Genomic DNA, 17,070 nt, shown 5'->3' with positions numbered 1-17,070 from the left:
CATTTTAAATGTTATTATCATGATGCGGATGACATGTGCAAGTTTTATGCAATTTTATGAAAAGGTTGACATGACCATGATATGAAGCATTGTCGCCATGGCGGAAGGAAAAGGAAGCCACGACAACGAATCCGAATATGATGCCACGCAACATATCGGTTCTGATAGCTCATGGAGATACCGGTGCAAAAGGAAATGTGATGGGAGTGTGCAAAAGATGGTGGGGTGATCCCGGTAACCGGGTTCCCACGGGTTAGCGGCAAACGAGGAGGACTGAGCAAGTGACACCTCGGACACGGTGCAAACAAAGGGTGCATCTCATACAACACAAGCAATCGTTCTCAAAGAGTCGTCTCAACATTATACCTTTGAAGCGTGCGGTTCGGGACGGTGCAACGTAGAGGAAGTAGACATTCTCGGGACGGTCATAGTGGAAGTAGTGGTACTATCGGTCCTCGGCGATGGTAGTGGAAGTAGTGGTTCACGAGTCGAAGAGGAAATGGCCGTTCATGTTCGGGAAGCGGTAGAGGTCCGGGTCTTCGGCAATGGTCGTCGTACACGCTCCGAGTTTGTCGGTAGAGGTTCTCACATGCTCCAGGTTCGTAGGTAGAGGTTCTCGCGATCTCGGCGACGGTAGTGGTACCCGTTTTCATAGACGTTCGGGGTCGTGGGTAGTTGAGCACAATCATTGTTGGACTTGACGGATCCGATGCCTTCGGGTGTAGTGGTACATGTTTGTTTTCGGAGAGGTACTTGGCGTACTTCGTCTTGCAGTGTAGTCGAAATTGACGTATCCGAAGGCTCTAGGCGTCACGGTACTTGTCGAAATCCACATCGGGTGTAATTGAACATTTTTAAATGGAACTTGGCGCATCATCGTTTAGTCGTACATCGAGTCAGGGGCAGCTCGGCCACGCGCGCTGGACGGGTAGAGGCAGACCCGAGCATGGTCAACGCCCACACGCGCTCGTCCCTGGGTGGACGCAAAGTAGGGCACGACTTTCCTGCTCGAGCAGGTGTGAGGCAAAGGAGGTAGCCGGAGTTGGCCGCTCCGGTGGAGGGAGCCGAGGAGCTCGAGGAGGACCGAGTGGAAGCTGGAGCTTCTGCTGCTTATGGACGACTGGGACGGCACAACGCGGAGGGGCTCAGTGGTGCTGGCAGCGGGGAGGTCGAGGTTGCCGGAAACAGAGGCTGAGAGGCGGCCGGGCTTCGGCCGTCGAGGGCTCCGGTGGCCGGCGTAGTCGATGGAGGAGGCGAACGGCGGGTCGGGCGTGCAATGACGGCGACCGGCGGGGTCAAGGTGCGGGAGGCGGGGACTAGGCGCGGTGCGGCTCGTTGACGGGGCGGCGCGAGGCGGCGGCCTCCTGGTGTTTGCCGATAGCAGCGAGGCGCGGTGACCAGCTTGGAGGTGGAGAGGCGGGGACGAGGTGCAGGAGAGGAAGGCGGGAGGCGAGCACGAGGGCTATGGGGGAGAGGTGGGCGCCAGAGGAGGACGAAGGGGAGAGATGGGGATCGGGAGATGGGGTTCCCTGGCGGCGGGGTGGAGACGAGGGAGAGGGAGAGATAGGATCGGGCAGGGGAGAGGATTAGGTTAGGATTAGGATTAGGTGGGCCTAGTGGATGGATGGGCCGGCCGGTCTGAGGCTGCAGTTGGGCTGCTCTCTTCTATTCCCTCCTTCAACCCTCTTCCATAAACAGAAAATCAAAGAAAGAAGAGGAGAGAAAAGAAATGGGTGGACAAAGAATTTGGGCATGGGGATTATTTTCCCGGAATCACAAAATACGAGGAATTTGACAAAAATGGCTTGAGGATTTTCACAGGAAGTAAAATCCACACACGTTGGATTTAACTTGGAAAGTTTGAATTTCGAAACCCATTCAAATGAACTTCAAATGGGTTGAAATTATAGGAGGTGACCCAACACAATAGATGTGTTTTATGGGCAGATTTGGAACATTAATGGGTAAAGTAAATTGTAACTCAATTTTACTAAAAGACCCCAAAGGAGGAAAAGGAATTGAGTAGGAAAAAGGAAATTTGAAGAATGGTGCATATGTGTTATGGGTGATTCCAAGCCAAAGGAATGGTTTAATATAGCTCCCTAAATATTAGGAGGATATGTTATAAAGAGAATCACCATGTGAATTCCCTCGGTTTAAATGGACCGAAGACCCATGCAATTTATTTAGTTGAGTTTTAAGAAGAGGTGCAAGAAGACATGATGCAATGCACATGATGCAAAAATGAAAGCAACGAACCAAACAAATCACACGACGAATCACGGAAAACATGGAAGGCATCTGGAGCGTCGGTCTTGGGGCGTCACAACACTCCACTACAAGAGGATCTCGTCCCGAGATCTAGGATGGAACCGGGGAGAAACGGAAGAGAAAGAGAAGAGGTAAAACTAAGTTGCTTCTTTGACAAACGCGTGATCCAAAGAACCTTGAGAGGTTAAACCATTTCAAGAAAAGAGTACAACGGAGATGAACGAAGTTGAAAACACTTCGTTAGAAAAGAGGAACAAGGAACATTACTAGAACCTTGTAGGTTGAAAGACATAAGAAAAGGGTTACAATGGACAAAAAGCACATGCAAGCACTCCGATTGAAACGAGATGTACAAGGAACGATAAAGATCAATTACGACTACACTCCGGTTGGAAATGGAAGGCATATAATATGAACTTGGCAAAAACGAAAGCACTTGGATGAGACTCCGGTTAGAAGAGGAATGATAGACACAACACTCCGGTTAAAACAAAGATAGAGAAGGAATACAAATGATATAATTTGGATAGCACTCCGACTGTAAATGGAAGGAATTGAACATGATCTTGACAAACAAGATGATGGGTCGAAGAGAGCAACATCACAATGCCTCCGGAACAAATGTATGAATGGAATCAAAAGAACGGAGGAGAAAACAACATCTTCTACCTCAATTGAGCTTGAAAAGCATCTTTAGGAGAAGGGTCGAACGGAGTTGTTGGAAAACCAACAACGAAAAGAGTAAGCTTGTTATGGGCTTATGGAAAACATCTCGAAATCTTGAGGTGAAATTCTGCCACTAACGAAAAACAATAGATTGGATTGATATGAACAAGGAGACGAGAAACTTATTTCACCGGGAGGCTAAATGAAGAGCTTGGGTCATTTATAAGCACCATAAATAGCAACAATCCTTAGGGGAAGCTTTAGGTGAAATATAACCCAAGATAACTCCAACGAAGAGATTGATGGATTGAGAAGAGCTCATGCTCGAAGAAATTGATGGGTTTAACTATCTCATTCTTGACAACTGTTGAATCATGACACACGAAGGGAAATTGTCAAGAGTGACGTAACACCACCTCAAAAGATAAGGTAGAACGAATTGTGTTTCGGAATGCAAGATGAAGAATGCTTGAACTCCTCAAAACAAGACATGTGTTGAACACCATGTTTATTTGAGAGTATAGCTTGGCGGATCATAACTTCAAGAGAAATCTTAAAGAACGAATGAAGAATGAAAGAAATCGTTGATGAGCCACCATCTTGAGCCTCCATGAAGAACTCCAGATTGGAAAATAAAAAGAAAGAGAAGTAGAAAACACAAGGTGAATCCTTGCAATGATTTTGATGAATCTACGTGGTGATATAATTGAGAGATCTTGGAACTCCGGGAAAGTATGAAGCACTTGAACCGAGAACTTACTCATCGTGAACAAACTCCGGAAGAATGAATCCATCACTTGGATGAGGCAAGAATAAGAATTATGTGATGCATATCCTACACCAATTTAAATTGATGACAAGCAACGGATTTGGCATACTACTTATTCTCGTAGAACGGATTAAGATAGATATGGCGCAAATTGGGAAGGTCTTGATGGATCCCCCGGTGGGGTTTGGAAACAACGAATGAACTAATATGATAACGAAGGAAAAGAAATCTTGAATGAACCACCGTAAGAATTGAAAATGAAAGTAGCAAAGGCACAATTCACCGAGAAGAATTGGAAAACGAATGAAGATACTTGCTAGGATTTAGATACATGAGAACAAAGAGATCATGAACTGATTAGAGGATATTTGAACGATGCACTGGTAAGATTTGGAGAACGAGAGCTGAAAGCTAAGAATGAGTAATATTTGAAAAGATGGCCTTCAGAGGAAAGAAATGGAAACAACTCATGAAATGCTCCGGATGGGTGAAAAGAATTCTCACAATCGAAAACAATTATGAGAGGATGTCATCAAGCTAGAATCATGAATCTTTGAGAGAACGGATAAGATTTGGAGGAAAACTCTTGTTCGGTCTTCGAATGCAGAGAATGACGATGACAAACACCACCACAAATTGTTGAGGCACTCCGGAATGAAAAATTATAAAGGTTGAACCAACGATGATAGAATGTGAAAGATCTTGGAGAAGACATTTGACTGATGATAACTCATTCTTACGTCAAACTTGGAAAAGAATTTGAGAGTAACTCCGAGAAAATTAGAAGAGTCAGGTAAGATCCTGGGAAAAGACATGTGGGTTAGGGCCCACTCAAAAGATACACCGTTGAACGATTTAAAAGAGAGATTGCGCCGGTTGAATTAAATGGCTTGAATGAGATTACAACCTCGAAAGTGCTTGAACGAATGCAGAGTGGAAACACGAATCTTTGAGATATCTTCAGCACTCCAGAACAATTGAATAGTGAGAAGTGGATGATTAAGAGGTGCACCGGCATGAGAAAACATTTGAAACGAGGAAAAGATATGATCGATAAAGCTTGAACTTAATCCACCGAAGAAGAAAAAGAATGAAGAATGACGAACTTGAAGCTCCATTAGTATCTTCCTGAGAATCACTGGATAAGAACATTGGTTGAACAAAAATGAAGAGACTTCACATCCATAAAATAGATAATTGATTAAGAAATCTGAGTCCTTGAAGAAACAAGGATGGGAGGGTGGGAAACCAAGGCAACTTGGGCAGATGGAATGAACACCGTTGGGAGAACTGAGAGGTGATCTTGCGAATGTTGAAATGATCGGATCCACTTGAAGAGAAGCTCACCGGTTGAGAAGAAATTGGGATGACAAACTTGATGATCAAGAAGGATTAGTATTCACATATAAATATGTTAACACCGTTTAGGAAAGGTATGGAATCCACATTTGACTTCGAAGCAACTCGAATACCACAATTCAAAACAAAACAAAGGATTGCTTGCAAAATAAGCCGGAAACAAACATATGATAGATCCCATATCGTATCATGTGTCCGTTGGAAAGATATCCTACGAGCTACTTGAATTCCCACTTATGAACTCCCAAAACTTTCTAGTTATGCAATCAGGTGTTGGGGATACAGGGGAAGCATAATATCTCAGCCAAACTAACAATCCCTACATCCAGCTATATCCATCCTTCAACACATAACCAAGAAACCTTCGGAAATCATGTACCTTAACCTTTGAAAAGCATCCGTTATATGAGTTATGGCAATACTCCCAAACTCCCGCCCTAGTACTGGGTGACGTCGAGGTTATCTCACCAACAACTACATAAAAGAGATTTTCGATGTCGGCGAAACTCTGGTATTCCAGAACTGCAACGATAAAATTGCGACGACAACACCTCAGAGCTCAACTCCCTGGGACAGTGCCACAACCCCTAAATGTCAGGAGGCACCAAGAACAATGTTCTCGGCACAAGAATATCGGAACAATTCCAAGATACCCGCGTGATCCTAATTTTTTTGTTAAATTTGAGAAGAGAAAAGTCAAAACTTCTACGTCAGGAGGCCTCACCAGAGCGACGAAGGGACTGAGGAGTAAAATGAATCCTACTCTCCGATATATATAATCCTAAGACTCAAAACATTTTGTTCTAGACTCAACAACGTCAACGATTCTATCAAGCAGGGGGCTCCTAAGTCGGGGATGGTTGTGATTACCAACTTGTCACACCCACAATGCAGCTATATCTCCCACGTGTCGGGGCATGACTTAGAGGCATAGCCGCATGGTACGCTTGTCGCAAGAGGGGTAATCTTCACATATCCCATGTACTGAATAAGTAAGGGATAAAGAGTTGGCTTACAATCGCCCCTTCACACAATACATAAATAATCCATACATCAACCAGAGTACAATCAAGGTCTGACTACGGAACCAAAATAAAAGAAGACAACCCCAAATGCCAGATTCCCGATCGTCCCAACTGGGCTCCACTACTGATCAACTGGAAAAGACACATAACAACGATCAAGATCTTCATCGAGCTCCCACTTGAGCTCGGTTGCGCCACCTGGACTAGTATCATCGTTACCTGCAACTGTTTGGAAGTATCTGCGAGTCACGAGGACTCAGCAATCTCACACCCGCGATATGAAGAGTATTTAAGCTTATGGGTAGGAGAAGGTAGTGAGGTGGAGCTGCAACAAGCACTAAGCATATATGGTGGCTAACATACGCAATTGAGAGCGAGAAGAGAAGCAACGCAATAGTAGAGAAGTTAGAAGTGATCAAGAAGTGATCCTGAAAACTTCTTACGTTCAAGCATAACACAAGACCGTGTTCACTTCCCGGACTCCGCCGAAAAGAGACCATCACAGCTACACACGCGGTTGATGCATTTTAATTAGGTTAAGTGTCAAGTTCTCTACAACCGGACATTAACAAATTCCCATCTGCCACATAACCGCGGGCACGGCTTTGGAAAGTTCAAAACCCTGCAGGGGTGTCCTAGCTTAGCCCATCACAAGCTCTCACGGTCAATGAAGGATATTCCTTCTCCCGGGAAGACCCGATCAGTCTCGGAATCCCGGTTACAAGACATTTCGACAATGGTAAAACAAGACCAGCAAAGCCGCCCTATGTGCCGATAATCCCGATAGGAGTTGCACATATCTCGTTCTCAAGGCAAAACCAGATAGGTCAAGCTACGAGTAAAACCAGCCCTCAAGTTGCCCTAAGGTGGCCCCGCAAGCTGCCCGGTTCGGACCAACACTTAGAGAAGCACTGGCCCGGGGGGGGGGGTTAAAATAAAGATGACCCTCGGGTTAATTACTCCCAAGGGAAAGGTATAGGTTGTTAGGAAAATGTAAAACCAAGGTTGGGCCTTGCTGGAGGAGTTTTATTCAAAGCGAACTGTCAAGGGGTTCCCATAACACCCAACCGCGTAAGGAACGCAAAGTCAAGGAACATAACACCGGTATGACGGAAACTAGGGCGGCAAGAGTGGAACAAAACACCAGGCATAAGGCCGAGCCTTCCACCCTTTATCAAGTATATAGATGCATTAATTAAAATAAAAGATATTGTGATATCCCAACATATCCATGTTCCAACATGGAACAAACTTCAGCTTCTCCTGCAACTAACAATGCTATAAGAGGGGCTGAGCAAAAGCGGTAACTTAGCCAAACAACAGTTTTCTAGGAAGGAGGGTTAGAGGCTTGACAAGGCAATATGGGAGGCATGATAAACAAGTGGTAGGTAGCGCGACATAGGGATAGAGCAAACAACTAGCAAGCAAAGATAGAAGTGATTTCGAGGGTATGGTCATCTTGCCTGAGATCCCGCAAGGAAGAAGAATGAGTCCATGAAGAAGACAAACATACGTAGTCGAACGGATCCTCACAACTCTGAAACGAGACTGAAGCTAACGAGAGAAGCAACTCGGAAAGAAGCAAGCAACATAGTAAATAACCATCACATAAACATGGCATGATGCACAACCAAGTATGATGCATGTCCGGTTTTATGATCCATGGCATGGCATGGCAAAGTGCACAAACAATACTACAAATTAAGTGGAGCTCAATATGCAACGAGTTGTGTATTGACGAAACACCACATGACTTATTTTGTTCCCTCTCGGTTATGTACCCAACAATATTAAATGTTATTAAACATGGCAAGAGGTGAATCATAAAGAAACTATCTATCTAAGCAATTTAAATGGGGCCGGATATAACAAACAACAAATCTGGAAAAATCCCCATAAACATTTGGCAATTTAATGCAAACAACAATTTAAACATTTTAAATGCTATTATCATGATGCGGATGACATGTGCAAGTTTTATGCAATTTTATGAAAAGGTTGACATGACCATGATATGAAGCATTGTCGCCATGGCGGAAGGAAAAGGGGGCCACGGTAATGAATCCGAAAATGATGCCAAGCAACATATCGGTTCCGGTACCTCATGGAGATACCGGTGCAAAAGGAAATGTGACGGGGGCGTGTAAAAGATGGTTGGGTGATCCCGGTAACCGGGTTCCCACATGTTAGCGGCAAACGAGGAGGACCGAGCAAGTGACAACTCGAAAACGGTGCAAACAAAGGGTGCATCTCATACAACACAAGCAATCATTCTCGGACGGTAGTCTCGATGTTATATCTTTGAAGGGTGCGGTTTGGGACGGTGCAATGTAGAGGAAGTAGACGTTCTCGGGACGGTCGTAGTGGAAGTAGTGGTACTATCTGTCCTCAGAGATGGTAGTGGAAGTAGTGGTTCACGAGTCGAAGAGGAAATGGCCGTTCATGTTCGGGAAGCGGTAGAGGTCCGGATCTTCGGCAACGGTCGTCATACACGCTCCGTGTTCATCGGTAGAGGTTCTCACATGCTCCAGTTTCGTAGGTAGAGGTTCTCGCGATCTCGGCAACGGTAGTGGTACCCGTTTTCGTAGACGTTCAGGGTCGTGGGTAGTTGAGCACAGTCGTTGTTGGACTTGACGGATCCGATGCTTCCGTTCATAGTGGTACATGTTCGTTTTCGGAGAGTTACTTGGCGTACTTCGTCTCGCAGTGTAGTCAAACTTGACGTACCCGAGGGCTCTGGGCATCGTGGTACTTGTCGAAATCCACATAGGGTGTAATTGAACATTTTTAAATGGAACTTGGAGCGTCATCGTGTAGTCGTACATCGAGGCAGGGGCAGCTCGGCCACGCGCGCTGGACGGGTAGAGGCAGACCTGAGCATGGTCAATGCCCACACGCGCTCGTCCCTGGGTGGATGCGAAGTAGGGCAGACTTTCCTGCTCGAGCAGGTGCGAGGCAAAGGAGGTCGCCGGAGTTGGCCGCTCCGGTGGAGGAAGCCGAGGAGCTCAAGGAGAACCTAGTGGAAGCTGGAGCTTCTGCTGCTTGTGGATGGCGGGGACGACACAACGCGGAGGGGCTCGGTGGTGCTGGCAGTGGGAAGGTCGGGGTTGCTAGAAATAGAGGCTGAGACATGGCCGGGCTTCGGTCGTCGAGGGCTCCGGTGGCCGGTGCAGTCGATGGAGGAGGCGAACGGCGGGTTGGGCGTGCAATGACGGCGACTGGCGGGGTCAAGGTGCGGGAGGCGGGGACGAGGCGCGGTGCGGCTTGTTGACGGGGCGGCGCGAGGCGACGGCCTCCTGGTGTTTGCCGATAGCGGTGGGGCGCGGCGACCAGCATGGAGTTGGAGAGGCAGGGACGAGGTGGAGGAGAGGAAGGCGGGAGGCGAGCACGAGGGCTGCGGGGGAGAGGTAGGCGCTGGAGGAGGACGAAGTGGAGAGATGGGGATCGGGAGATGGTGTTTCTTGGCGGCGGGGTGGAGACGATGGAGAGGGAGAGATGGGATCGGGCAGGGGAGAGGGTTAGGTTAGGATTAGGATTAGGTGGGCCTAGTGGATGGATGGGCCGGCCGGTCTGAGGCTGCAGTTGGGCTGCTCTCTTCTATTCCCTCCTTCAACCCTCTTCCATAAACAGAAAATCAAAGAAAGAAGGGGAGAGAAAAGAAATGAGTGGACAAAGAATTTGGGCATGGGGATTATTTTCCTGGACTCACAAAAATACGAGGAATTTGACAAAAATGGCCCGAGGATTTTCAGAGGAAGTAAAATCCACATGCGTTGGATTTAACTTGGCAAGTTTGAATTTGAAACCCATTCAATGAACTTCAAATGGGTTGAAATTATAGGAGGTGACCTGTAGCTACCCGACCTCAAATGGTCAAGTCTCTGTGCTTCAGTGTCATCCCTGGATTGGTAATGCTGATACACACAGTTCTCGAAGGATTTATAACAAAGTGGCAATCACACACTTATTACATCGAATGTCTCAAGAGAGAACTTAATACAATAAATATGGCTTAAGGCCATCTAATACGATAACAATGGAAGGCTTAGAAGATAGAGTGAGTCCATCAACTCCAACAGCATAGCTGAGTGCATGACAAACGACCTATCGCACCTTACTCCTTGTCTGAAAAGTCTGCAACATGATATGTTGCAGCCCGAAAACGGGTCAGCACATGGAATATGATGGCAATGTAACACAGGAGAGTAATGAACAGATAAAAGCTATCACTATATGCATATATGGCTGGTGGAGGCTGTATGGTTAATATGTTTTGCAAAAAAGCCATTTTTTCCCTACGACAAAGGAATATATTTTATTTAACTATCATGGTAGTTGAACAATATTGAGAAGGTTCCTCCAAATCAATCCCAAGTAAAAGTAATTATCAACCCAACAAATTGATTTTAGAGTGATGAGATCCATATGATAATCCAAGAGCCAAATACTCAAGATGTCCATAACCGGGGACACGGCTAACCATGACTAGTTTATACACTCTGCAGAGGTTTGCGCAATTTTGCCCACAAGACTCGATCTCCTCCGTTGTATTTCTCGCACTGCATTGTGTTTGAGAAACGGATGACCGAGACATAGTCTTTCAGAAGCATTTGCTCTCTACTCCGGGCGGACCGGTACACCTTCAATCCCCTACATCTTCTAGTCCACCTCTTCAAGAGCTCACGCAACCTACTCAACTATGCCAGAGCCCATAATGGCTTGTGGCTGCACACGGAAGTTTCTAGCATGAATAGTCTTATGATCTCTTTGAGCTTGGGTGGCGGACCATAGGATGATCACACGGGTACTCTGGGATATCCTAGGACAACACTGGATTCTCCAGGTGCCCACAAGCAATCCACCCAGATGTGTATTAAAGTTGCCACGTTAAGTTGAACCATTAATTAACAACTCACATCTGTTATGGATACACTCAAACCCAATCCACGTCTACGGGCATAGCATGGCAATATAAGCATAACGTAGAAGTAACTCCCAAGGGTTTGATAATAAAACATGTAATAGGTTCTACCTTATTATCTACTTCCCAGACCCACATGTTAAGAGATCCTACTCATGCAATGTGTGAAGGTTGAAACTAATGCATAAAAACTGGGTGATAAAGGGGTATGATCAAAGTGTTCCTTGCTTTGCTGACGATCTGCAAATCCTAAAGACTCGTAGTAGCACGCTTCGCACTCCCGCTGTCCTATCACAAACAAACAATAGCATACATAAGCAATCAAGCAAAGATGCATGGGTAAATCTCGAATAAGAAGATCTAACCGGAAAGTTCAACTGAAGAACTCCGGTTTGCAAAAAGAATCAAACCAAACGGAGCAACGAAACTCAAACTGCGAAAGAAACAAGATCCAATTACTATTCTGGACTAAAATCAAATTTTACAGTACCAAAATCTTGTTCAAGTTGATTAAACAGAAAGAGGGCTTCAAGACGAAGATCTAGGTGCTTGAATCGCCTGATTCCGATAAACGAGCGAAAAGATAAACTAAAACGAAAAACAGGGCAGAAATCACGATCAAAAATAATCGCGGGAAAGCCCTGGAAAAAGAAAACTAACGAACAGGCTAACGAACGAACGTTCGCTCTCTGCGATTAATGGGTGAAAACCATTTGTTAAAACGAATGTACGAACGGGCGTTCGCTAAATAACTAAACCGGAGAAAAAATTAAACCGATCTAAAAGAAAATAACCGCGGGTTCTAAAAAAACAACAGTACGGTTTTCCGGCAAAAACTGGCGGCGGCGGCGGCTACCTCGGGACGGGATGACGGCGGCTCCGACGGAAGTCCGACGGCGGTGGCGAGCAACTCCGGTGGGTGGCGGAATCGGCGGCGAGGCGGCGGGCGGCGACGACGGCGTTCGGCGGCGGGGCGGTGGGTGGCGCGGGCGGCGGCGGCGTCCGGCGACGCTGGTGGCGGCGGCGGGTTAGGGTTAGGGTTTCGGCGGCGGGACGGGCTGGTTGGCTGCGGGGGTCGGGGGCGCTGGTTATAAAGGCCGGCCGGGCGAGTCTTAGTCGGGCACAGCCCGACTAGGTCGGTTGACTTTTTTTAAATAATACCGCGTAGAAAAACAAAGAAAAGAAATACTAAACAGACTCCAAAAATCCTCAAATAAATTTTCCCCGTCCTCTAAAAATCTACCGGACAAGGTGAACATTTATTTAGGACTCTAGTGTAATTTTGGAAAATGCACATTTTTCCTAATTCAAATAAAATAGCGATAAAACCCCAAATAAAAATAAAAATTGATTTTAATATTTTTCCTCCAACATTTCATTTATTTTGGAGAAGTCATATTATCTCCTCTCATATATTTTGATGTGAAATATTTTCAGAGAGAAAAATAATTAAAACCCAAAGTGATCCTTGTTTCAATATTTGATAAAACTCAAACATGAGAACGAGGGAAAATCCCAACTCTCTCCGAGGGTCCTTGAGTTGCTTAGGATTTTGAGGATCACAAAATGAAATGCAAATTAAATATGATATGCATGAATGACCTATGTATAACATTCCAAATTGAAAATTTGGGATGTTACAAACCTACCCCCCTTAAGATGAATCTCGCCCTCGAGATTCGGGTTGACTAGAAAATAGGTGTGGGTGGTCATTGCGTAGATCATCCTCTCTTTCCCAGGTGGCTTCGTCGTCGGTATGGTGGCTCCACTGAACTTTGCAAAACTTGATAACCTTGTTGCGGGTAACTCGACTGGCAAACTCAAGAATCTTGATTGGTTTCTCCTCATACGTCAAATCACTATCCAACTGTATTGCTTCCAGGGGCACTGTATCTCTCAGAGGAATATCAGCCATCTCAGCATGGCACTTTTTCAACTAGGAAACATGAAACACATCATGAACTCCTGACAGTCCTTCAGGTAACTCCAAGTTGTAGACAACCTCTCCCATACGCTCCAGAACACGGTACGGTCCTACAAATCTCGGGGCTAACTTTCCCTTAACTCCAAAACGCTTAACTCCTTGTAGAGGTGATACTCGCAGATATGCTCTGTCTCCGATTTCATAGACCACCTCCTTGCATTTTGATTCTGCATAACTCTTTTTGTCTGGACTGAGCTACCTTCAGTCTATCTCGAATCAGCTTAACCTTCTCCTCATACTCCTTAATCAAATCCGGTCCAAACAACTGGCGGTCTCCAACTTCATCCCACATCAATGGGGTTCGCCATCTTCTTCCGTTCAGTGCTTCGAAAGGCGCCATCTTCAAACTGGCCTGGTAGCTATTGTTTTACGAGTACTCCGCGTAGGGTAAATTTATCATCCCTACTAGACGCGTAGTCTAGTGCACAAGCTCTCAACATGTCCTCCAGAATCTGATTGACTCTCTTAGTCTGTCTATCTGTCTGCGGGTGAAAGGTTGTACTGAACCCTAGCCTCGTTGCCAAAGTCCGGTGCAGTTGATGCCAAAACTTTGAAGTAAACTGTGTTCCTCTGTGTGATACGATGGTCCTTGGAACTCCATGCAGACATACGATCTTGGTCATATATATCTTGGCCAACTTTGCACTTGTATATGTGGTTTTCACTGGGATAAAGTGAGCTACTTTGGTAAAGCTGTCCACTACTACCCAGATAGAATCATATCCTGATCGGGTCCTGGGTAATCTGGTGATAAAATCCATGCCAAGTTTATACCACTTCCATTCGGGTATCGACATAGGCTGTAGTAATCCTGCTGGCTTCTGATGTTCTGCCTTCACTCTCTGACATACATCACATACGGCTACATACTCGGCAATATCCTTCTTCATTCTAGTCCACCAGAAACGCTCCTTCAAATCCAAATACATCCTGGTGTTTCTGGGGTGTATCAAGTATGGTGAGTCGTGAGCTTCCTGTAATATCAACTTCCTGATCTCGGCATTATTGGGCACAAAAATATGGTCTTCAAACCACAAGGTGTCGTGCTCATCCTCACGAATACCTTTGGCTTTGCCTTCACTCATCTTCTCCTTTATCTCGACAATTTCTTTGTCATCCTCCTGGGCTTCTCGAATCTTTCCCAACAAGGTCGACTGAACTTCCATGGTTGTAACAAAACCTTTGGGAACAATCTCTAAACGTAGCTCCCTGAAATCTTCTGCTAACTCCTTTGGCAATCCTCCTGTTACTAAGGTATTGGCATAACTCTTTCGGCTCAAAGCGTCTGCTACGACATTGGCTTTCCCCGATGATAGTGCAACTTCATATCATAATCCTTTATAGGCTCCAACCATCTCCTTTTCCCGAGATTCAACTCCTTCTGTGTAAAGATGTACTTCAAACTCTTATGATCCGTGTACACATCACAATGGTTTCCAATAAGAAAGTGTCTCCAGGTCTTGAGTGCATGTACAATGGCTGCCAACTCTAAGTCATGTGTGGCATAATTCCACTCATGCGGTCGAGGTTGTCGTGAGGCATATGAAACAACTCTTCTGTCTTGCATAAGTACTCCTCCAAGTCCTAGGCAAGAGGCGTCGCAATACACTTGGAAATATTTGCGTATATCCGGCAGAACCAGCACTGGGGCTGTAGTCAAACGTTTCTTCAACTCCTGGAAACTTGCTTCACATTCCTCAGTCCAATGGAACTTGGTGTCCTTCTTCAACAACGTCGTCATAGGCTTCGCAATCTTAGAGAAATTTTCAATTAATCTCCGATAGTATCCCGCGAGTCCAAGTAAACTGCAGATCTCTCCAACTGAGGTGGGTGCCAACCACTCAGTGACTGACTAAACTTTGGTGGGGTCTACTGCTATACCTTCCCCCGATATAACATGTCCAAGAAATCCAACTTCCTTCAACCAAAACTCACATTTGCTGAACTTGGCATACAACTGGTGCTCCCTAAGTTTCTCGAGAACTAAGCGCAAATGCACCTTGTGTCCTCTTCATTCTTTGAGTATACTAAAATATCATCAATGAACATGATAACCCACAAGTATAGGGGATCGCAACAGTTTTCAAGGGTAAAGTATTCAAACCAAATTTATTGATTCGACACAAGGGGAGCCAAAGAATATTCTCAAGTATTAGCAGTTGAGTTGTCAATTCAGCCACACCTGGAAACTTAATATCCGCAGCAAAGTATTTAGTAGCAAAGTAATATGATAGTAGTGGTAACGGTAGCAAAAGGTAATGATACCAAAAGCAATGTTTTTGGTATTTTGTAGTGGTTGTAACAATAGCAACAGAAAAGTAAATAAGCGAAGAACAATCTATGGAAAGCTCGTAGGCAATGGATTGGTGATAAAGAATTATGCCGGACGCGGTTCATCATGTAACAGTCATAACCTAGGGTGACACAGAACTAGCTCCAATTCATCAATGTAATGTAGGCATGTATTCCGAATATGGTCATACATGCTTATGGAAAAGAACTTGCATGACATCTTTTGTCCTACCCTCCCATGGCAGCGAGGTCCTAATGGAAACTGAGGGATATTAAGGTCTCCTTTTAATAGAGTACCGGAACAAAGCGTTAGCACATAGTGAATACATGAACTCCTCAAAATATGGTCATCGCCGGTAAGTATCCCGATTATTGTCACTTCAGGGTTAACGGATCATAACACATAATAGGTGACTATAGACTTGCAAGCTAGGATCAAGAACTCTCATATATTGATGAAAACATAATAGGTTCAGATCTGAAATCATGGCACTCGGGCCCTAGTGACAAGCATTAAGCATAGCAAAGTCATAGCAACATCAATCTCAGAACATAGTGGATACTAGGGATCAAACCCTAACAAAACTAACTTGATTACATGATAGATCTCATCCAACCCATCACCGTCCAGCAAGCCTACGATGGAATTACTCACGCACGGTGGTGAGCATCATGAAATAAATTGGTGATGGAGGATGGTTGATGATGACGATGGCGACAGATTCCCCTCTCCGAAGCCCTGAACGGACTCCAGATCAGCCCTCCCGAGAGGTTTTAGGGCTTGGTGGCGGCTCCGTATCGTAAAACGCGATGAATCATTCTCTCTGATTTTTTTTCTCCCCGAAAAAAAATATATAGAGTTGGAGTTGAGGTCGGAGGAGCTCTAGGGGGCCCACAAGGTAGGGGGCGCGCCCTAGGGGGGCAGGCGCGCCCCCACCCTCGTGGACAGGTGGTGGGCCCCCTGGTCTTCATCTTTTGCAAGGATTTTTTTATTATTCCCGAATAGATGTTCCGTGAAGTTTTAGGTCATTCCGAGAACTTTTGTTTCTGCACATAAATAACACCATAGCAATTCTTCTGAAAACAACGTCAGTCCGGGTTAGTTCCATTCAAATCATGCAAGTTAGAGTCCAAAACATGGGCAAAAGTGTTTGGAAAAGTAGATACGACGGAGACGTATCAACTCCCTCAAGCTTAAACCTTTGCTTGTCCTCAAGCAATTCAGTTGATAAAGTAAAAGTGATAAAAAAACTTTTACAAACTCTGTTTGCTCTTGTTGTTGTAAATATGTAAATCCAGCATTCAAGTTTTCAGCAAAGATTATGACTAACCACATTCACAATAATGCTTAGGTCTCAGGTTTACTCATATCAATGGCATACGCAACTAGCGAGCAATAATAATAAATCTCGGATGACAACACTTTCTCAAAACAATCATAATATGATATAACAAGATGGTATCTCGCTAGCCCTTTTTGGGACCGCAAAACATAAATGCAGAGCACCTTTAAAGATCAAGGACTGACTAAACATTGTAATTCATGGTAAAAGAGATACAGTTAAGTCATACTCAATGTAAACTAACAGTAATGAATGCAAATGACAGCGGTGCTCTCCAACTGGTGCTTTTTAATAAGAAGATGATGACTCAACATGGAAGTAAATAGATAGGCCCTTCGCAGAGGGAAGCAGGGATTTGTAGAGGTGCCAGAGCTCGGTTTTGAAATAGAGATGAATAATATTTTGAGCGGTATACTTTCATGGTCAACATAACAACCAAG

Source organism: Triticum aestivum, chromosome 5A (genome assembly GCF_018294505.1).
Source record: "Triticum aestivum cultivar Chinese Spring chromosome 5A, IWGSC CS RefSeq v2.1, whole genome shotgun sequence".
In the NCBI taxonomy this organism is placed as follows: Eukaryota; Viridiplantae; Streptophyta; class Magnoliopsida; order Poales; family Poaceae; genus Triticum; species Triticum aestivum.
Note: the sequence above shows the minus strand (reverse complement) of the source record.